The 23,625-nt window shown below is 33.5% G+C and overlaps 2 non-coding genes across 2 annotated transcripts; both read left to right on the forward strand.

Annotated features, from left to right (window-relative positions):
* The first annotated feature begins 12,539 nt into the window (after positions 1–12,539).
* Positions 12,540–12,621, forward strand: LOC114167997 (small nucleolar RNA R160). The gene has a single exon (XR_003600595.2). It is a non-coding gene; the product is annotated as a small nucleolar RNA R160 (small nucleolar RNA).
* A 214-nt stretch (positions 12,622–12,835) lies between these two features.
* Positions 12,836–12,914, forward strand: LOC114167996 (small nucleolar RNA R160). The gene has a single exon (XR_003600594.1). It is a non-coding gene; the product is annotated as a small nucleolar RNA R160 (small nucleolar RNA).
* The last annotated feature ends 10,711 nt before the right edge of the window (positions 12,915–23,625 follow it).

Below are 23,625 nucleotides of genomic sequence, written 5' to 3' on the forward strand. Positions count from 1 at the left end.
ACTCTTATAGTGATCCATATTTAAAGTTATTCCACACAACTCCCAAAATCTAATAAGCTAGTTGAATATAGCAATAGGCAACCTCTACACAGAAGTGGATATCAAATGGACAAAGACATGTAAATTCAATGGCAATAATAACAAACGAAACCTTGCCCATGCATTTGAAACAAAATATGAAAAAAAAATAAAGAAGACGAATATTGGACGTAAAAATTGATTATCGGGGTTCAATAGTAAGCAAATTTACAGAAAAGGTATACTAGACATAAAATAAGACCAAGAAACATTTCAGGAAAACAGAAATATAATAAAAACTAATGGAAATTTTTTTATCAAAGTCCTTTGGCATAAAAGTAACCCTTCAGCAAAAAATTGAGATTCCCACTATACTTCCCACAAGAACTTCCCCGAGAAGCTGGAACTAAGAGTTCTTTTCATCAAGAGATAACACAACCATCAAATTCTCAATTGCAGATGTGGATAGACCAACGCATGCAACTATTGTGAAAGGATTCCATAAGTATATAAGAGCACCAAAATTTCCTGAAGGAAGACGCTTTGGAAACAGTAAAGATACAATCAAAAGGGATGAAAAAGAATGCATCAAGATATTAGACATTACACATAAAATGTCTATAAAGAAAAATGAAAAATAGAAGAGTCCTTCTTACTAATGATCCGAAATGTTCACACATGTTATGATGTCAACATCTCATTGCAACAAAAGGTCTAACTTTGCATATCAGTCACGATTATCAAACCTATATAGCATTTAGCAACCAGCCCTAAAAAATTTATAAAAAGTCAGGCCCTAGTGAGATGACCACTACAGATAATAGGTTTGAGCTATAAAAAATCATTGCATTATACATATACAAATGCCAAAAAAAAATTAAAAATACTAGGACATGTAACTCTCATTGAAAGAATAGAATAACTTACATGTAATGTAGAAAATAGAAATAAAGCCAATGAGATAATAGACTTACATCTAGTTCGGGTAATCTCCAATCGATTATCATCATCTTGAATAAATTTTTGACAAAAAGGATATTTCAGCTTTAGTTTGAGCAAAGAAACAGTACTAGCAATGCATAAAAACAGAGAAGCTCTACCCTAAAGATTGATCAACAACTAACATAGTTCGTACTTCTTTACATGATCAAATGAAAAAAAAAATGCAAGTAGAGAATAGGAACATTTATTCTCTAAAGGACGCGATGGCAATAGTAGCAACTAATGAGTATTACTATTCCAAATCAAATTCAATTAATTGTGGTTTTTCTAACTTTAGTAAAATTATAATATAACCTATTGTCGCAACTGAGATCGCAACGGGACGACAAACCAAAAAGAAAATGAGTTTGAAAAGAGATTTGGAGTCGCCACCATAGTTATTATGGAAAACTATGGAAAACCATGAAAATAAGAAACAGTCTGCGAAAAACTAGATTTTAAATCCGGGAGTCGGTTACGCATAGGGAAGGTGTTAGCACCCTACCACGCTCGCCCGAGGGCGATACCTTTAATTAAAAATGCAAAGTTGATGTGGTTTTCAAAATGTTAATTTTTCCCAAAAATAATGAGACAAATAATACTACAAAGAAACAAAAATATTTTTTTTTTTATTTTTGGGCCCGACAAGGATTGACTTTGGTCCTACGTATTCTCATTTAAAGTGAGAAATCAAGGTTACGTAGTTACTTAAAAGATATTTGAAAACAAGTATTTGGAAAATGATTTAATTTTCTAGAGGTAAACCTGACAAGGACTGGCCTTGTTCCTACGTATCTCACAACGAAGAATCAAGGATCACGTAGTTCTTAAAAAGATATTTGAAAAATGGTTGATATTTTATATTTTGAAAATTTTATATATTTTTATGTTTTTGAACTATTTGAAAATAAGTGTGTCACATGACGCGAATGGTCAATCAAACATTAAAACAAAAAGAAAAAAAAGATTATTTTTTGTATTTTTTAAAATGAGTGTCACATGGTGCGGGCGACCGGACAGACCTAATAAAGTGAAAAAGAACATTTTTTATTTTTAGATTTTTTTCTATTTTTTGTAATTTTGTATAATTTTCAAATATAGTCTTTTTAAAAAAAACGTGTACAAAAGATGGGACAAAAATAAAATGTAGGTAAAAAACAATAAACAACAAAAAAAATGCATGAAAGGTGTAAGCATAAAATACAATGGGGTGCAATGAGTAAAAATCTGAAAATAGAGTAAAAATACAAGAAGGGTGTAAACTGTGAAAATTTGGGGTGCAATCAGCAAACATAATCAAACCCAAAACAAGACCAACATAAACAGGGGTGCAAGGTTATCAATTATGGTGGTGCACGAAGTAAAACATGAAACAAGTGTGGCAGGGGTGTGAGGTTAGTAAACATCAAGGGGTACTCGCAGCATAAAATTAAAATAGGGGTGCGAGATAAAGGAAAAGAGGGGTGCGTAGAGATAAAAATTGGGGGTGCGCAGAGATTAAATATGGGTGCGCGCGGAGGAGACAGATCCAATACACAGAAGGGTGAGAATAATGTGACCAGAGTTAAACCCAACTCCAAAATAACTCTCATAATATGAAAACCCTAAAAAGGGTTTCTTCCTTATCTACGTTGCACAGCACCAACCCTCACCTACCCATGGCCGGCCAGGGCCAATGTTGACGACGCTGACCATCGTTGACGGCCACAACGCTCCCATCATTGTTTCTCATTCTTTCTTCATTGCGTGCACGCTTCTTCAATCGCATCTTCCCTTCCAAACACGAGCCACCACCAACGACCACAGCCTTTGCCAAAGGCCTCACCGGCGACGCCATCGCCCTTTAATCCAATGTGAAGCGCTCTTGCACCAGCGTCAACAATGTCTCCTCCTTCGTTTCCCCAGCGCTTTCAAGATAGTGCCACAACCACCACCACCAGAGTAACACCATCGACACCGCTCTTCACCGATGGTTTCGTCGATGTCAAGGCCTCCTTCTCCATCTACATCGCGTTCGGGACACCAACTCTAGGGCCAACTGCCACGACTCCACCTCTGTTTGGAGCTTCTACTCATCGTCGGCGATACCGCCGGTGATTTTCTTTCTTCTCTTGGTTTTTCTATTTTCGATGGCATTGAATGGAAGGGAATTGGGTTTTAGTTCTTAGTTGGGGCGTGATGGTTGTTCATAGGGTTGAGGAAAGGGATTAAGGCTTTGAATGTTGTTTGGTGATGGAGGTCTGTTAATGGCTGTTTGGAAGAAGATTGGAGAAGGTGAATGTAGGCGTGATGGGTTCGTTTTGGGTGTTCCTTTTGGATCTTTGTTTTTGGGTCTCTATTTTTTTGGTTTTTACACAGGTGAGCAATGAAGACGAGAAGGAGAGTGGTTCAGGTTGAATGCAGGAAGATGAGAAATGGGGATTGCGTGGCATTGATAATGGTTTCGTGCGTGTGGGATGAAGATGATGATATTGATTCAAATGAGTTGGAGAATGAAAAATGGTGACGAAGGAATTGGTGAGGAGGTGAAGGTTATGAATGGATGATGATGTGCGAGAGCGTAGAAGAGAGTAAACATAATAACAGTAATGCTAAATTCAAATAAATTCAACACATACGTTCACAAGCATCATTATTAGATAAAGCCAACAGAAGTTAAGCCGCTAAAGACCGTTACCTTGTTGTAAAATCTCTTTCACTATATCCTCCTTCTGGATGCAATTTTTCGTCAAGGGTGTGTTCTCCTTTCCTATTGTGTCCCCCTCAATCTTAGTTTTTTTTCTATTATGTAGTTCTTTCTTTTTGTTCTGTTCTCTTTCCCCCTGCCCATTCCAATCTTGAGATGTGAGATAAAGCTCAGAGCATATGTTGCTTCCTGCTCCTTCAACCATCATGACCATGGCCAACTAGCTATTACATGTAATTCTCAATATAAAAACAATGATAGCATAGTTGATGCACATATGAACCTCATTCAACTAGTCAATAGTAAAAAGGCATAGGTCTGCCCTAAAAAGCATAGGTCTGCTGATAACAGAGACTTTACGTTACCTCTAGCTCTCTTTCTTTTTTTCTTTTTCCTTCTCTTTTTTGTTGTTTTTTCCTTTTGTTTTGTTTTGTTTTTTATTAAACTAGAATGAAAGACATAAAACAAAATGGAACTATAATAAAAAGAAAGAAAAATAATATAATAATAAAATAATAGTAATAATAAAAATAAAAAAAAAATTAAAAACAAAATTAAATTAAATTAAATAAAACAAAAAAAAACAAAATTAAATTAAATTAAAAATAAAATAAATAATAATAATAATAAATAAATAAAATAAACATAGATATTTATTCTTTCTCAAATTAAAACATACTTTTTTACCTTTTTTATTTTATTAATTATTTATTTATTTTTCTCAATTGAACTTTAATTAACTTTTTTTTATTTTTATTATTGTTACTCAGACGAAATTGAGTGTTGATAGTTACCCCTCTTTACATAGATTTTATTTGATAATATGAAATTTTAACTTTCATAGGTTATGAAAGTAAAAGATGAGTAAAGATAAAAACACTAATTTCGTTTGGGTTTCAAAGAAAAAGAGGGAAAAAACAAATCAAGTATATACCAATTCTAAGAAGAGGGTCGTGACCCAAAGAAGAAAATAGACTTGACCATTCCTAAGGAGAGAGAGTCTTGATGTAACAAAGAAATTAATGACCATTCCATTGGAGAGAGCCTTGATGTGAAGAAAGAAATAAATGACCATTCCATTAGAGAGGGTCTTGTTGTAACAAAAAAATCAACGACCATTCCATTGGAGAGGGCCTTGATGTGAAGGAAGAAATAAATGACCATTCCATTGGAGAGGGTCTTGTTGTAACAAAGAAATCAATGACCATTCCATTGGAGAGGACCTTGATGTAAACATAAAAATATCAATGACCATTCCATTGGAGAGGGTCTTAATGTGACAAAGAAATCAATGACCGTTGTCTTGCAGAGGTCCTTGATGTAAACATAAGGATATCAATGACCATTCCATTGAAGAAAGCCTTGATGTAAACATAAGGATATCAATGACCATTCCATTGGAGAGGGTCTATATTTGAAAGGATTTGGTGACCATTATTAAGTAAAGGATCTCGATCCGTCAAACAATTTGGCCAATCCTAAGGAGAGGGTCGTTATCTGAATGGAGAACCTCGACTTGACCATTCCCAAGGAGAGGGTCATTGTCCGAACAGAGAAACTCGAGGTTTGATTTTGATGTATTGGCAAACATCACGTTAATGCTTAACATTGGTGAAGCTTGTATAAAATATTTGTACTGATTCAATTTTTCAAATTTTCTCTTTTTGAACGGTCTTTTTTTCTTGAATGACTTTCATTGATTTTTATGACGTATGATGGATGATGTGATATGATGAAAGTGCATGATAGTGATGAAATATTTTGAAAATACTTCCTTGCATTTTAATTTTTGCATTTTTTTTGCCAGAAAAACTAGACTTAGGAGGTCAAGTGAGTTGAGCTTTATGGGCCAGATAAAACTAGGCTTGCATGCAATTTCAATGCACTAACTCAAATACAAATAAGAAACATATTAATAATAAGTACTTTTAGTAATTATGTTTTTTATATACGTAGCTAATGAATTTTTAAATTATTAATCATTAATGTGCAACTAATGAGAATAGGAACAACACACTGTCACTTTGTTACAAATAAAATAAAGTGCATTCATGAAAAGCAATTTTACAACCACTACAACTACTCTTTAGTAGGCAATTGCCTCCTATTTCAGTGATGTTAGATCAAATTACAATGAACAACACTAATTTTTATCTAATCTTAGAAGCCAATAAACTAGTTCACATTTCAAAGAAATTCACAAATATGAGTAAGGTCCACCGCAAACCCTATTGGTTCAAGCCCACAATTTCCATCAGATATCTCACTTTTTTCCCCTTAAATTTTGAGCTTGTAAACAACCATATTGACACGTAAACAATTGAATATTGACATGTAAGCAACCACCTTATAAAAATAATTGAATACACAAAACACACACATATTGATGGAGGTGATGATATGATATGGGAACTAGGAGAAGAAGTGGATTAACCACCGGTGCTGGACATAATAAAGAAATGAAGCAACCATATAAAATAAATCCCTCAATAAAAAGAACGGTACCTCAGGTGCTTCTCTTTGGACACAAAAGGGTGAATTCTGCTATCACTCTTTCATCGATTCTCGATTCTCCTCTTTTATTAGTCGATCTTCGTCGTTGTCACCACTGCCCTGTATTGTTGTGTGTTGTCGTCGAGCTCCACCGTAGACGGTGGCAGTTGGGAGACATGAGGCATGGTTTGCGTGAAGAATGTGTGGGGAGAAGAATTATTCAAGGAATTGTTTGAACTGTGAAGAATTTTTAAGACAGAGAAGAATTTTTTAGCTAGGGTAGAGAAGTATTTTTGACCTATTGGAGACGTGATCGGAAACGTGAGGCCTAACCCAACCCTAATATGTACCAACCCACAAATTGGGGGGCTTTGGGGGGGCTTTGAAAAACCCTTTGATACGTGGGCCAAAAAAATAGGGCCTAGCTTCACAAGGGGCCAAGGATGACCCAAGGGCTAAAAAAAATTGACAGTTCTACCTACAATGTTGTGTAAAGAGATTTCACAAATATTTGAATTTATTTCATGCCTTTGTATGGATGAACAAAGCAATGGAGCTTTTGATGATAAATCATGAGATTCGCCCAATCTGCTCCATTCCTAGAAGTAAATGTAGCAATAAATATTATGAATTTGTTTCATGTCTTTGTATGGCTGAACAAAGCAATGAGCTTTTGATAGAAGATAATCAAACATGTCCAATTGGTTCTGCTCCATTCTTAGAAATGAATGCAGCAACATTTGATTATTTTCATGATCGTGATATTGATTATGGACATGGTTATAAAGGAAATTTTAAAGACATATTTTGTCACAATAATGTGAAAAGGGGAAAAAGAAAAATGTGAAAATATTGATAAATAAGATGAAAGTATATATTATCATTACAGTAGTAAAGACCATTTGAATTGCACTTGTTGTACACCATAACATCTTACAAATAATGAGAAGAACGTAGAACCACACCTTGCTTATGAAGATGGTGATTCTGATTATGGCCATATGGATGCTACTCATCTTGATATTATTATTTTATTTGCTAAACCAAATGAAAGCATTGATCACTTTATTGGTTATGAGAGTATTAAAAAAATCTCATATGATATTTATGTTTATATGAAGAATGAATGTTGGCACTAATACTAATGATGAAGATATGTGTCTTATTGATAGTACAACAACTTATACAATTCTCAAGGGTAATAATTTTTTCTCTTCTTTGGTAATGTGAGACATCAATGTTAGTATTATTTATAGTACTACAAATATATTTGAAGGCTCCGGAAAAGCTATTATACTTCTACCAAGAAGTTGAATTGAAACTTATTAAGTTTCAAGGATATTTGTCTAAATGGATATCATATTGAGACAAACAATGAAAAAGATATGAAATATCTTTATATCTCTACGATTGAGTTGAAACAAAAAATGTGTATTAGAGAAGTTATCAATATTCTCTTATGGTTTGTACTACATGTATATTAGTGCAATTGAAATGCATATCATGGTAAACCAATATACCCACCATGTGGATCATATATATATATATATATATATATATATATATATATATATATATATATATATATATATATATATATATTTCATGGTTTTAATTGATGCATCAACTAGATTGTCACATATTTGTTTATTATAAATTCGCAATCAAGTATTTGCAAAGTTATTAGTGCAGTTAATAAGAGCTTATTTCCCAGATTATCCGATTAAGAAAATATGTTTTCATAATACTGATGAAATTACATCTCATGCTTTTCGTGAATATTGTATATCAATTGGAATTGAAGTTGAGCATCTAGTAGCATATGTTCATACTCAAAATAGACTTGCAGAATCATTACTAAAACATATAAAATTGGTTGCAAGACCATTATTTATGAGAGCTAATCTTCCAATGGCTACTTAGGAATATGCAATTTTGCATGTTGCATTATTGATTCGCATCAAATCAACAAGTTATTACAAATACTCTATTATACAATTGGTTTTTTGTCAATGACCTAATATTCTCATGTAAGAATTTTTAGGTGTGGTGTATAAGTTTTCCCCACCAAAAGGGACTATGATGGGTCCTTAGAGACAATTGAGAATATATGTTGGATATGATTCTCCCTCAATAATGAAATATCTTGAACTACCAACATGAAACTTATTTACAGTTCGACTTTACGATTGTCACTTTGATGAATAAGTTTTTCCAACATTAGGGGGAGAAAGAAAATAATTGGAAAAAGTATTGGTGGGAATGAATTATCATTATCTTGTCTTAATCCTTGTACAAAAGAATATGAACTAGAAGTTCAAAGGATAATTCATTTTCAAAATTAGTTAATCAATTACCTTATATTTTACTGACATAAAAAGGGTAATTAAATACCAACTGCTAATGCTCAGAAGATAATTGATATTAATTCATAACACGCCTGAAGCGTTGTAGGCCTGTTAGTTCCAAAGACACGTTTGAAGCGTGATAAGCCTATTGGATCCAAAGATAAAATCTCTTGAATGAGGAAGGGAGCTAAAAGGCAAGATGACCTAAACGAAAAGGTGGAAACCCAAAAGATTCATTTGACATAATTAATTATTTGGTTCCAGAAGAACCTCAGGTACGTGAAATTGTTTAAAATGATGAGATATTAATAAATTATGTCATGAATCATATAATATGGAACCAAAATGAAGTGAACATTGACGAAACTTTTACATATAATATAGTGATGAATGTTATGAATGACAATGAGGATCAATAACCAATGATCATTGAAGATTGTCGACAAAGAAATGATTGGCCAAAATGAAAATATGCAAAGAATCATAATTAGATTTGCTTGCTAAACGGAAGGTTTTTGGACCTATAGTTTGCACACTTGAATCTGTGAAACCCGTTTGGTACATATGGATTTTTGCACAAAAAGCAAATTAAGAATGATAAAATTTTTAGATACAAAGCATAATTGGTTACTCAAGGATTTTCACAAAACCTTATCTTGATTTGTAAAAAGACATATTCATTAGTATTGGATGCAACAACATTGCAATATTTAATTATCCTAGTTGCACAACAAGGTTTGTATTTACATATGATGATGTTACAATCTATTTGTACGGTTCTCTTGATAATCATAGTTTATATGAAAATCCCTAAAGGATTTTATTTGCCTAACAAGACAAATTCTAAAGAGGGTTATTTAATAAAATTGAACAAGCCCTTTTATTGATTAAAACAATCAGGACGTGTGTAGCATAACTATCTTATTGAGTACTTATTAAAAGAAGGATATAGAAATGATCATATTTGTTCTTATATTTATATGAAAAGATCCAAAAATGAATTTCCTTTAATTATTGTTTATGTAGATGACATAAACATCGTTGGAACACTTAATGAGCTCACAAAGGCAATTGATTGCTTAAAGAAAGAATTTGAGATAATGATCTTGAAAAGGCAAAATTTTTGTTTGAGATTACAAATTGAGTATTAAAATAAATGTGTTTTTTATACATCAAGAGGCTTATATAATTAAGGTGCATAAAATTTTCTAAATGGACAAGTCACATCCATTATGCACTGTAATAGTTGTGAGGTCATTAGATGTTGATAAATGCTCTTCTTAGACCTCAAAAAAATGATGAGATCTTCTTGGTCCAAAAGTACCATATCCTAGTGGTATAAGACCACTAACTAATGTATCTTACTAATCATATTTGATCTTATATTGCTATAAATTTGTTAAGCAAGATATAGTTCTTCACTTATAAGAAGACAATGGATTGGAGTAAAACATATACTTTGTTACCTTAAGGGTACTACGACTATGAAATTATTTTATCCAAATGATTCAAAATGAGATCTAATGGGTTATGCAGATGAATGTTATTTATTATATTCTCACAATGTCACAATGGTTGATCACAAACAAGATATTTGTTCACATGTGATAGCACAATGATTTCATGGCGATATGTGAAAGAGACCATAACAACAACGTCATCAAAATCATGCATAATTCTTAGCATTACATGAGGTAAGTCATGAATATGTTCAGTTAAGGTCTATAATTCAACATGTGCGACAAACTTGTGGTCTATCCCCGAGAAGAATGACATCAATAACCATATATGAAGACATAGTGCATTGTTCGATTGAAAGGATGATGTAGAGATCCAAAAGATTCGTTCATGTGAAAATCTAGCAGATTTATTTATAAAGTTTTTGCCAAGGAGAACTTTTGAGCAATTGGTTCACAAGATTAGACATCGTCATCTTAATTATTTAAGTTTACATGAGGGGGAGAAATAGAATATGTAAAAAAAATATTATATAGAATGATGTACTCTTTTTCCTTCACTAGATTTTTATGTCAAAGGATTTTTCCTAGTAAGGTTTTAACAAGACATTCTTTTATCAATGGATACCCAAGAGAGAGTGTTATGAATTAATAGTTGTCCATTGATTTGATAGAGTTACTCATATGATTGATACTCGTATAATTCATTACTCTTTATGTAAATATTTGTATTAACTAGATGATTTGTTTTTTTATGGATTACATGTTGTATCTATAAATAGGACTCTTCCTATCAATAATAACACATAGAGAAAAAAATTGCGCTCTATTATCTCATTCTCTATTTTTCCTTCTATTCTTCTGTATGTTATTAGCTTTAATTTATAACAATTATTATATTTGTTTAACATAACTAATCATATTAATTTTAAAACAAACAATTAATAACTAACGATATTTATCCCCTAGTAACAATTTATATGTATTTAAGATAGTATTTAGTATAATAATGAAAATATATTTTATAGAATACTTATTATTATTATTATTATGAAAATTGTTAAGTTTTTTTTAAATAGTATCTTTTTATACACAAGAAATTATTTTATTAAGTTTGTTATTTTATTAAATTTGTAAAGTAGTAATTTTAATATCAATAGACAAATTAGTTTAGATAATGAAAAAAAGAAAATGAGCGTATAAGAAACTATTTATGATCGTGAAATTGTTTCTATGGATCTTTTATATTGTTGGTTCTTCACAATATTATATTTTACTTGACGTAAAAGAATAGAGATATACTTGAAACTTTGATTCTTCACCAACATTTGAAAAGAGTGTTGATCTTCCAAAATATAGCGAATGACTCTCCAAGCAAAGATTCAATCACGAAAACTAATTGTCAATTTGTAATTGGATATCGAAGAGAAATACAACATCTTTTCATACTATTGTGGAGGCAAACAAATTTTTTACTTATCCAATAATGAACGCCAAATTATTTTGGTCAAGAGTCGAAGAAATATTTTAAGCCAAGTAAGATAAAAGTTAACGATGTTTATTTGTTGAACTTAGATTTAACAAAATTTATTAAATCGAAAAGTTTGGATCACTTCTTTTAAAGTATTAAAATAAAGTTTTTAAATATTTTGATAATTCTTAGTAGACTCAATAATTTTAGAGAAGAAAAATATAATAATATTTTTGAGATAAAAAAAATGACAAAAAAATTAGAAATAGAAGAAAATAAAACATATTTTATAATAAATTTAATTAAAATTTTGTATTATTGAACCCAATATAAAATAAAATTTGTGAAAAGTTTTAAAATATTAAAATTTCCATTAATATATTTTGGAAATTCATAATAAAGTCAATTATTTTTTGAGACAATAGTGCAAACTAAATATTTTAAAAATCCTAAAAGTAAAACAAAGTTATTATAAATAAGAGAAACATAACATACATAGAAAAAATATTTAATTGGAAAAAAAATTATTGAACCCAAATAAAATAAAATTAGTGATAAATTTTTTAAAATATTGAAAAAAATTAAGATATTTTGAAAATTCATGATAGATTTTTCATAAACAAAAATACAAAAAAAAAATGATTAGAAATAGAAGAAAATAAAAATATTTAAGTAAAATTTGTTTTGTTTAGGTCAAAACAAAACAAACAGAAAAAAAAAAAAAAAAAAAAACCTAAACCCTAATTGCCCAAGTGATCTCGTAGTATAAATGATGAAGACACCACCGTCACAAATCATAACCTTCTACTTTACCATTGCATTTCCACGGTGCCGCCATAGTACCTTTTTTCTCTGTAGTTCCATTTTACTCCATTGGGTTTTGGCAGTGATTGATAGCATGATGCACCATGTAGCCCTTTGCATCTCCAAGTTTAGATGCAAGGAAATTACGAGATAAGGTTTTTCAGGTGCAACATTTATCCACGGCAATCAAAATTCATGGTTTTGGGTGTTCTGTTTTTCGCCCAATTTGTATTTTTTTTGCCAAATAATTCGTTACAGTATTTGTTCAATTCAATGAGCGAAGCAAATGATGAATTCAAAACTTGTCTGATACTGGCATGAGGATATATTGTTTCATAAGGTCTTCAAAGTTCTCTGATTGCTTTGCTCTGTGTTTTTTTAATTAGATTGTTTGGTTCGATGGGTGTGACAATTAGGGTTTCAAGTCTTGCTATTTTTATTTGATGGATAGCACTTAGTACTTTTCAAAGTCTTTTTGGCTTTAGTTGTATATCATTCGAAGAATTTTATTTATTTTGTTGATATTGCAGTTGATGCTACATATTCTGATTTGGTTTCGGTTAATACTTCTAAGGCTAGCAAAGTGATGAGGTTTTAATATCTGAATATGATGTGGAATCATCATTCATAATGGTCTTCAAAGTTCTCTGATTGCTATGCCTGTGTTGCCATTGACATTTGTGGTTTTTTATTTTAATTGATGGTTTATTTTTCCCTTTATGATGATGTGAAGAGAAGAGGGATCAAATACATTCCCCTTCTCTTTTGAAATAAACCTCTAGACTTTGCATTTTGTCATCATTTTTTCATCCTGCTACCAATGAACATCTTGATGTTATTAGGAAATTTAATCGAGTTAGATAGTCATCGGATAAAATGTACATTTTCAGTCTTGCAACATTGCCTTGATAAATTGTTTGTGATTTAATGTTGGCATAATGTCATCTCACCTGATAGTGATTCTAAGGGAGTTAAACACAAGCACCAAAATTCTTAATCTGATGTGCAATAATCTGTCAGATTATACGAGCATGGTGCAACAAAAAAATATTTTCCCTGGTTTTTGTTTTGCTTTATTTGTCTTTATAATGACTTGTGAAGTATAACTGGGGAAGGACATGTGGGATTTCAATTCTGTCTTTTAATTTTCATTGGACTTGTATCTATATATATTTATCTCAAACACTAAAATAGCTTGTTCAAGAACATAACGAGCAATATCTTGAAACTGGTTCGAGTTAGTATGTTTAGTTATGGATTGGATTCACCGTTTTGGTGGGAAATTTTTTACTTTATTCCGGCAATGGATTATTATGATGGTCTGTATTTTGTCACTTGTTGACCCAAATTGAAAATAATAAAAATAAAATTGAAGCATCAGACGAAACAAGAGTTAAAGTAATGAAAGAGGTGGATGAAATAAATTGTGTTAAAACAACTTAACTATAAACAAAATCTGTACTAAAGAAGACACTTGAACATCATAACTACTTAACATTTTCTTAGCAAAACCAACTTGAACTTAACATTTTCTTAGCAAAACCAACTTGAACTTGGATGTTGGAAGCGATGACCAAATTTCTACTATAAACTATTTCAATTTTTTCGACCGAGAAAATCTTGTGAAGAAAGGAATTGTTTCCTACATACTATTTCAATTTTTTCGACCGAGAAAATCTTGTGAAGAAAGGAATTGTTTCCTACATAATTTAAATGTAGGAGACAAGTAGAACTCAACCCATAGAATGAAACATATTGGAAAAAAAAATCTACAATCCTCCGAACTTCATTTGTATGCACGTATATTTCAAACTTTTTTGACAGAGGATCATACAATTTCACCAGATTGTTAAAGGAAACCTCATGCTCACAAAATATTTGGAAGTGATCGAGCAAAGTTAACAATAACTATCACAAGCATCAAGAGGAAGCCAATATTAGCAACAATATGTATACATTTACACTACCAATAATAATAAAAATGGACAAGACTTCCATACGCCGTTTGGGATGAACTGCACCCTGAAGGCTTGGAAAAACCTTTGTGAGGACATAGGGTTATAGGCAAGAGCATTCTTTTGTCTACCAAGGTATTAAGTCTCATTCCAGTCCAAATCAAACACCCTTAAGCGAAAGTATCAATCTCCACAATAAAGAGTACACACATATCCCACATCGTCAAGATCGTAAAATCACATTATCTCCTGAACTGCACGGATCTGTCTCTCAACAAGAAGAGTTTCTTCAAACTCTATGTTGATGATGTTTCCTTTCGGATCATTGAAATAGTTCGTTCCCATGAGTAGTACTTTCCCCCATTCTTCATAAAATCCTTCTTCAAAAACGAGACACTCCTATCATATACAAAAGTCTGAAAGATTGACGTTCCATAAAAATAAAAAGTTTTGTTTAAAACTAAAATTCATTTCAAAGTAGAATATCACAGAAAAAAAAATCAAACTTTGGTCCAAAAACTACGTCTACACATAAAGCACAGAAAAATTAAAGACAATGGCATATGTAAAGAGATCATCACGGAGTTCTGGTAGAAATTGGTAAAGCTAAAATGCTTCGAAGTAGACATCTGATGGTTGGGATCCTGTAAGATGACTCTTTTCATTCTTCCTTTCTGAACAACCAGGATCACAATGATTAAACTTGAAATGACCGAAGGAAATGAAACACCCTAACGATATATATAAACCTCCTTCCCAATATCAGTCTCTAGATGTCTGGAAAAGACATATATTAACTCCTCATTTGCCGCCAACTCTTGGTATTCTCATCAAAATTTTACTTAAAATTTAATTATATTTATTCTACTCAATAAATATTGTTTATCATAGTATTTAAATTATATACTTTCACCTTCAATCCATAATTAAAAGCTTAATGACAACAAAATACCATTTCAGCCTAATTACGTAAAATTTAAATTTACTGCCAATTAAAAAACTTAAATACCAATAATATTAAAATATAACCAAAATTCAAAAAAACATAATATATAATAATAATAATTAATTCTACGTAATTAAATCAGTTATATATTTATTTAATCAATTTAATCATTACATATAACTAAATTAACAATTATAATCTTTGAAATTATTTATTTATAAATAATTGATTTATACATAATAATATTGAACTCTATTTTCAAAATAACAAAATTTAAAAATCAAAAAATACGAGTCGTGCGTATGCACCACTATCAATTTGATTCATGTTATGTGGGTTAGACCTAACCCACTCTTGAATAAGTCTCCTTTTATGGGTCACCAAATTAGTGGACCAACAAGAAGTCATAGCTTCCAAAACTCCATTTTAAAGTGGGTTAAGGTTAAGCTTGAGTTGTTTTAATCCCACTACAAGATTTTAATTACCTCTTAAATATAACACATTCAACCTCGACCAATGTTCAAACCAAGTTGTCTCTATTTGAAAGTCGACACGAGTCTATCTGAACCGATGTTTTAGCTGAGTCGACTTTAAAAACTTTCAAAGTCCTTTTGGACTTGACCAAACATTCTCTTTATTATTAACAAATAACCTTCAAATTGAGGTTTAATTTCATTATGAATAAATAGGTGATGCTTTATAAGAGTTGTTTGCATGATTAATTGAGTTATGTTCACTAATAGCTTTCCCTTCTTTAATGATCAGAGATATGATATTTTGTTAGAATAATTATATGGAATATAGCTAAATTCCAAATACGTAAAACAAAACATTTGATTTGGTATGTATTTTGAGGTGTAGTAGAAGAAGAGTGTGTAGAATTTCTATCCTTAGAAAAACCAATTTGTAAAGTAGATTCTTTATAAATTTGAAAGAATGTTTATCATTTTGAAAATTATTTTTATCTTTCTAAGAAGAATTATAGAAATCATCATTTTAAGCATCTTTTTTGTAAATATATTTTCTTTGAATTTGTTATTCAACTTTGATGGCTAGTTGAACCAATTCGTCTAGAGACGTGAACTCGTATAATTCTACAAATTAAATCTATTTGTTTTGGCCTCTTCATCATTCATATAAGCCTTAATTAAAGTAATTTCTAAGTTTGTGCAGTAATCATTTATATTGTAGATCCTTGTCGAAGTTGTTGAAACTTCAAAATGAGTTATTTCTATAATGAGGAGGAATGGAACATGCATGTATGTATACTCTTAAGTCCTCCCAAAAGATCATGCGCCTCTTGCTTAATCCAATATCCTTTATCATTTTTTTCTAATGAAATGTTGTTCAAACTCTAAAAAGGTTAACACATTGTTTAGGATATACATCATAAGTGTTATTATTGCACTCAATAATCCCACTTACTTAGAATTCGAGGTCTAGGACATTTTATCTCTTTCTCCTTGTATCATCCAAGGCGTCTTTTTGAAACAAAATCGTGACAGAATCGACACCCCTCCAAAGCGAATAATACCTCAGATGAGGAGTGATTGACCCTAATGATGTCTTGGGATTGAAACAATAAGGAATCAAAATTTTCTCTACTTTAACTCTTCACTCTATATATACACCGGGATGATAATTTTCATCGAATGTAGACAATTTTAAGTGATAATTATATGGCTTTGAGATTTGATAATCGAAGTCTTTCTTTATGATCTTCTTCTTCAAGGTATTTTAAGTATGTGAGTCTTCAATTTGTTCGATCTTTAAAACAAAAAGGTTATCACTTTTACAAAATCTTGTAATTGCATCAAAAGACTGATTAAGACTATAAATGTTGTTATATTTCCTTAATTGGTCTAATTTTTGGTTCAACTTCTCACAAATATTAAGTTCAAATAAACTTAAATTGATGCAAAAAATTCTTACATGTATTTTACATATGTATTTTACTGGATACATATAATCTGGTCAGATTTAGCAGATGCTTGCACTTGTGGTGGATACCTCTACTACCCCCGAGCTGCTCACCCCCGAGCTATGTGTTACAAGTGTTACAATGAATCAATTCCCTCACACACAAGGTTAACCCTTAATGAATTTTAGGCCTCTTGCTACTCTCACCACAGGAGTCAGTCCGCTCTAAGTGAGACTAACTGACTCCTTAGAGTGTCATGATGCAATCCTTACCTTGAATCTTTACCAAATTATATAGATGGGGCACCACCATGGGCACCCACTAATAGGGGCCATAGAATTACGTCCCAACCACTGAAGCACGACCTTGAAATCCCACCTAGAGATTTAAGGAATTACGCACTGACCACAGACCAATCATGTTCAATCAATCAAGTAATGTTTACCATACACAATATCTCATGCCAACCTTTACAACCCATTCTCATTCATAACCAAATGTTGAATCCATACCAACTCATCCTTCCCAAACAGTGAATATATATTTGTATTTCATATCAATACCATGTCTCCTTGATACCAACCATCTCATTTAAATCACATGCCAATTTCATACCAATCCCATCATCCACAATCCATGAATCACATCACTCATGCATAATCATTTATCACATGCTTTTAATATAACAATTAGATTCAAGCCAGTAATAACCATTCAAGATTAGAGAAACAACCAAACTACAGCGATCTTGCGATAAAAACTGCTCTCACTACAGAGCTCTGATTCAAGATCGGACCGGTCAAAGTCAAAAGCTATGTGTTAAGGATCAGCTGTTAAAATATTAGCTCGACCCAACGGTTAACGAAGTAGTAACTTTCATTTTATGAAAAGTTTGCAATGTTGTCAACAACACAAATTCAGTGACCTTGCGATAAAAACTTCTCTCACTATAGAGCTCCGATTAAAGATCCAACCGATCAAAGTCAAGAATTATGTGTTAAGGATCAATTGTTAAAATTTCAGCTCGATCCAACGGTTAACATAGTAGGAATTTCATTTTACAAAAAGTGTGTAATGTAGAAAAAAGAGTAGTGTCACATCAATCAAACATAATCACACAACATACATCTTTATTCGACCAACAACCTCATTCAAGCATCACAACCATACAAACAGACCAAAAATCGGCAAAATAACTTTAAATACATAAACCCTAGCTTCCCTTACCTGAAAAAAGCTAGTAGAGTATCCCCACACCCAAGCAAGTGAGTACTACCAACCACGGAGCATATTTACGATCTATAAAACAGTGGAATAGATTCAAAATGGGTTATCATGGTGAACCCTAGTTAGAATCATGATGACAGAGCTGGAAATGAAAAAGGTACGGTGGAGAATCAACTTACATGGATTGAAGAATGGGGTTGAGTTAACGCAAAGAAGGGTAAGACCCAAACCCTAGCAGAGCTTCTGTGGAGAGAAAAAGGAAGAGCGAGAGCACTGATTTTGGCAAGTGAGTGCAGAATGAGGGGCCTTGGCTGCTTTAGGGGCCTTGTCACCCTATGGGCCAGCCCTTAGGCCCATTAGATTAGGGGCATCCCTTTAAAATTAATGCAGGAAAAAAAAGAGGGTTTTACATTCTCCCCAACAACAAAAATTTTCGTCCTCGAAAATTCACCGATGGGATAGGAAGAAAACTACGTTTTCCTCACGCCCTTGGACATGATAGGTTTGATGACTCCAACACCTATAGCCACTGGAAACTTTGCCTTTGTGCTATGCGATATGTGTTCTACAATGTAGATTGATTTAGTCACTACACTCGAACTAACTTCCGACTTGCAACCTTAACACTGGAATGCTCCTTCATACCTGTCCAACTAACTTGTATCTGATATACCGACTCACCCACCATATGCTCTCCACTACCTCTCAAATCACTGTAAGTCTCAAACTAAAGCATGTTCGTTATCAGTTCTCGTCACCTTGTTCACTCCTTTATGCATCACTCTACTGACTTGATCACGATTGAGTTCTAGCCTACTGCCTCACCATTAACACTCTTGACCACTTTTATGCATAACGACACTCATAACATCTTACCTCCTTTACTAACTTTCACCAATGGTAACAAGGTCCACAACCAAGTCATTCCATTTCCAAATTAAACTTTCCCCTGTTACAATTACCAAATTATTTCAGCATCTCACCTTCATTTCTGATATACTAACTTGTAACCATTCTTCCCCAAAAGCTTTAGAACCATGTCTTTCCTCGACTTGAAATTTCTAGTGTGATTTATGCATATCAACTCTAAGATACTTCTCAAACTAAGATTTTTTTTTTTTGAATTGCTTTTTCCTCAACCTTGTTGAGAGACTCACTAGTTCTAGTCAGATGACTAGACCAATGAAATCTCTTCACATCTTTTCCTCCTAACCCAAACACTTACTTCTCCACCAACTCCTTACTCTCACCTCGTTAAACCCCGATCTTGAGTTCCCTTCTTTGGCTAAGCACCTACCCCTTCTCTCTTACTTTTAGGTTGGTACCCTAACTTGAAATCATAACTCAAACCATCTCTTACTTCTCTTGCCCATCGTTCTCTGAGTAACTCCATAAACTCAAACTTTAAATGATCACTGAACATCCTTACTTAATACTCATAAGAACGAAACTTTCACTGTTTATGAAGAACTGGTTGTCATAGAAATCACTAGGTCATGAGTAAGATAGTTCTTTCCACTCACCTCTTACCCTTCACAGGTATCACTTCCCACCATCCCGCTGCGCCACTATGATCAACACACAAGTCACTCATTCGTTCACTCAAAATGATGTTCCTTTCATATTAGCCGTGATAAGGACGCAATCATCGCTGAGAAGTCTTCCTCCAAAACCTCTATGGAACTTGCAAAATCCTTTGAACTCACCTTTTTATAGTCTTAACGTCCCATTTTCTCAACATTGTATCCACCCTTTTTAAACCATATGTCCTACTCACTCTAACCTTTGTCAATACCCTCCTTGCACATTCTAAAGACTCTGTTCGCACTTGGAAGCTCGCCGCTAAGCCTTGATCATGCCGCTACCCTGTTTGAAATTTCATACCTTCATCATGTTTCCACTCTTTACAACTATAGGCCTGAAAAGCCAATCTTCCATTATCCAACGTTTATCCTTGAACAATCTATCCTACCACTACCTCTCCTCTAAGGTTTACCAAACTTGCAGTCATCCTTGTGGTTATACTTAGTATAAGCCACTACTTCTCCAACATCTCCTTCACTTCCGTATTTACTTCAAATTCACAGTAGTAACCATTCCATTAGGAACTATTGTCACAGGTTCTTCCTCAGACACCAACGCATAAGTGAACTCCACCACACCAAGGTCAAAACTCTAGTATTTGTTTCAGAACACGTCTATAATTCGGCTCTTAGTCCAAGAATCACTTTGTAAGGTGCATCTCTGGAGGAGATTATTCGTGCTAACCACTTTAGCATCAACCATCGTAGACACCTTGTCAACCACTCAAAACTTTTCTTTCCACTCTCTCCATCATTGTGCTTCGACATCAGTTGGGTTGCCCTTCCTTACGAGAATAACCTTTAAAGGTGTGCCCCTCCTTCTGGTACGTGAAATCTTCCACTTTATACCCAAGGTCAAATGTCCTACTCATGGGACCTACTTTTCCTTGAAACATCCCACTATTAGTTTGAAAAGATCCATCCTCACCTGCTGACTATTAATCCTAGTATGAATCCCTTATGCCATTTCTTCCCTAACCATAAATTGTTCTTTTTCCCACTTAGGAACATCATCTTTCTTGACTGATTAGTGAACCCTTATCCATCTCAACCTCTCACTAGAGGTTTGCCATCTTTTCGCACTTCACGGTCTCCTCATATCTTAGCTTTCTGGTTGCCATGCAATCTCTCCACTCTTTGCAATCTAAAATTTGCCAATTGTTCCTCTTCCACTACTCCAAGAAGCACTAGGTGTGACCATATGACTATATTCAATGCCACTTCTCCTAACACTGTATGCATTTGCATGACTCTGAACTTCAACATTGTCAGGATGTAGAATCAGGTTGACTTTCCTCAAACAATGTGGCACTTGCATGCACTGATACCTTTCAGTGCTCTAAATCTTTGAATTCAATTTCTTTTAGAAAACTTGTAGTATTTGTTTCTGAGAGTCTATCCTTAAAGTTTCCTCTGACCAAACGTTATTTTGTGAACTCTAGCATCTCCTCCGGTTTATTAACCCAAAACTTAGCTTTCCTTGCTCAATTATATACATCATACATCAACTTCCTATCTCTCAGGTAAGACGTTGTCTCAGAGACCCCATCCAACACTTGTAAAGGTGAGCAAACCAAGTTGACATTCAATCTACATTCCCCTATCTCCGTAGACACTAGACACAAAGCACAAAGGCGCAACAAGGCAAACTACTTCATACAAAGCAACACTCTATCACTTACAGACAACCAACCCTTTTGTCTGTCACCCTTCTTTCTCGAAACCATTAGAATTAAGAAAGGAAAACAACCTTTAATCTAGTCATGAGTGTGCACCCTCATTACTTTATCAAGGCATTTTCTGTTCTTAAAACTTTTGGTTTCATTGACAAACTCGACTAGACATGACTACTTACGCCTACGAGGCATGACAAACCCACAACCTCAGGTCATCCTAAGGACGAACCAGGCTCTGATACCATAAATGTAACACCCCATTTAATTAATAACGCTAATTAAAGGAATGTCACGCAGGATAGTATTAGAAACAAAGTCCTGGAGTGTAGACACTACTCCTCATGATTATCCAAGAGAAAACCCGAATAAGAAAAGGGCACACTACGATGCCATAACAAAGTATAAAATATAAATCAACAACACTTAGAATTTTAAGCCTAAAGACCAGCAGTACACGGGCCATAGCCCTAAAGGAAAGTCCAAGTAAACTTAGATCCAATCCAAGCAGACTATGCAGCGGAACCTCCATCACCTTGATGATTACGGGGAGTTCTCACCTCTGCTCGCATCAACAAGTTGATGATCATTGCAAAAGAAAAGACCACACCACAGAACATACAACAAACAACAGAAGGGTAAGCTAGAGCCAAAATTAGTTTTTATCATGCAATCAAATATACTTTCACAGTCCAATATACATACATCATCCAAGCATGTTATGACCTTCCAATCAATACACTAAGACTCGACTCGACTCATCTGGATACATATAATCTGGTTAGATTCAGCGGATGCTTGCACTTGTGGTGGATACCTCTACTCACCCCCGAGCTGCTCACCCTCGAGCTATGTGTTACAAGTGTTACAATGAATCAATTCCCTTACACACAAGGTTAACCCTTAATGAATTGCAGGCCTCCTGCTACTCTCACCACAGGAGTCAGTTCGCTCTAAGTGAGACTAACTGACTCCTTAGAGTGTTAGGATGCAATCCTTACCTTGAATCCTTACCAAATTATTATGATGGGGCACCACCATGGACACCCACTAACATGGGCCATAGAATTACGTCCCGACCACTGAAGCACGACCCTGAAATCCCACCTAGAGATTTAAGGAATTACGCACTGACCACAGACCAATCATGTTCAATCAATCAAGTAATGTTTACCATACAAAATATCTCATGCCAACCTTTACAACCCATTCTCATTCATAACCAAATGTTGAATCCATACCAACTCATCCTTCCCAAACAGTGAATATATATTTGTATTTCATATCAATACCATGTCTCCTTGATACCAACCATCTCATTTAAATCACATGCCAATTTCATACCAACCCCATCATCCACAATCCATGAATAACATCACTCATGCATAATCATTTATCACATGCTTTTAATATAACAATTAGATTCAAGCCAGTAATAACCATTCAAGATTAGAGAAACAACCAAACTACAGCGATCTTGCGATAAAAACTGCTCTCACTACAGAGCTCTGATTCAAGATCCGACCAGTCAAAGTCAAAAGCTATGTGTTAAGGATCAACTGTTACAATATCAGCTCGATCCAACGGTTAACGAAGTAGTAACTTTCATTTTACGAAAAGTGTGCAGTGTTGTCAACAACACAAATTCAGTGACCTTGCGATAAAAACTTCTCTCACTACAGAGCTCCGATTAAAGATCCGACCGGTCAAAGTCAAGAATTATGTGTTAAGGATCAACTATTAAAATTTGAGCTCGATCCAACGGTTAACATAGTAGAAATCTTCATTTTACTAAAAGTGTGTAATGTAGAAAAAGAGTAGCGTCACATCAATCAAAATAATCGCACACCATACATCTTTATTCGACCAACAACCTCATTCAAGCATCACAACCATAAAAACAGACAAAAAATCGGCAAAATAACTTTAAATACATAAACCCTAACTTTCCTTACCTGGAAAAAGCTAGCAGAGTATCCCGACAGCCAAGCAAGTGAGTACTACCGACCACGGAGCCGAGAATGAAAAAGGTACGGTGGAGAATCAACTTACATGGATTAAG

The sequence above is a fragment of the Vigna unguiculata genome, chromosome 10 (assembly GCF_037176805.1).
Source record: "Vigna unguiculata cultivar grain cowpea cultivar isolate G323 ecotype 2 chromosome 10, ASM3717680v1, whole genome shotgun sequence".
In the NCBI taxonomy this organism is placed as follows: Eukaryota; Viridiplantae; Streptophyta; class Magnoliopsida; order Fabales; family Fabaceae; genus Vigna; species Vigna unguiculata.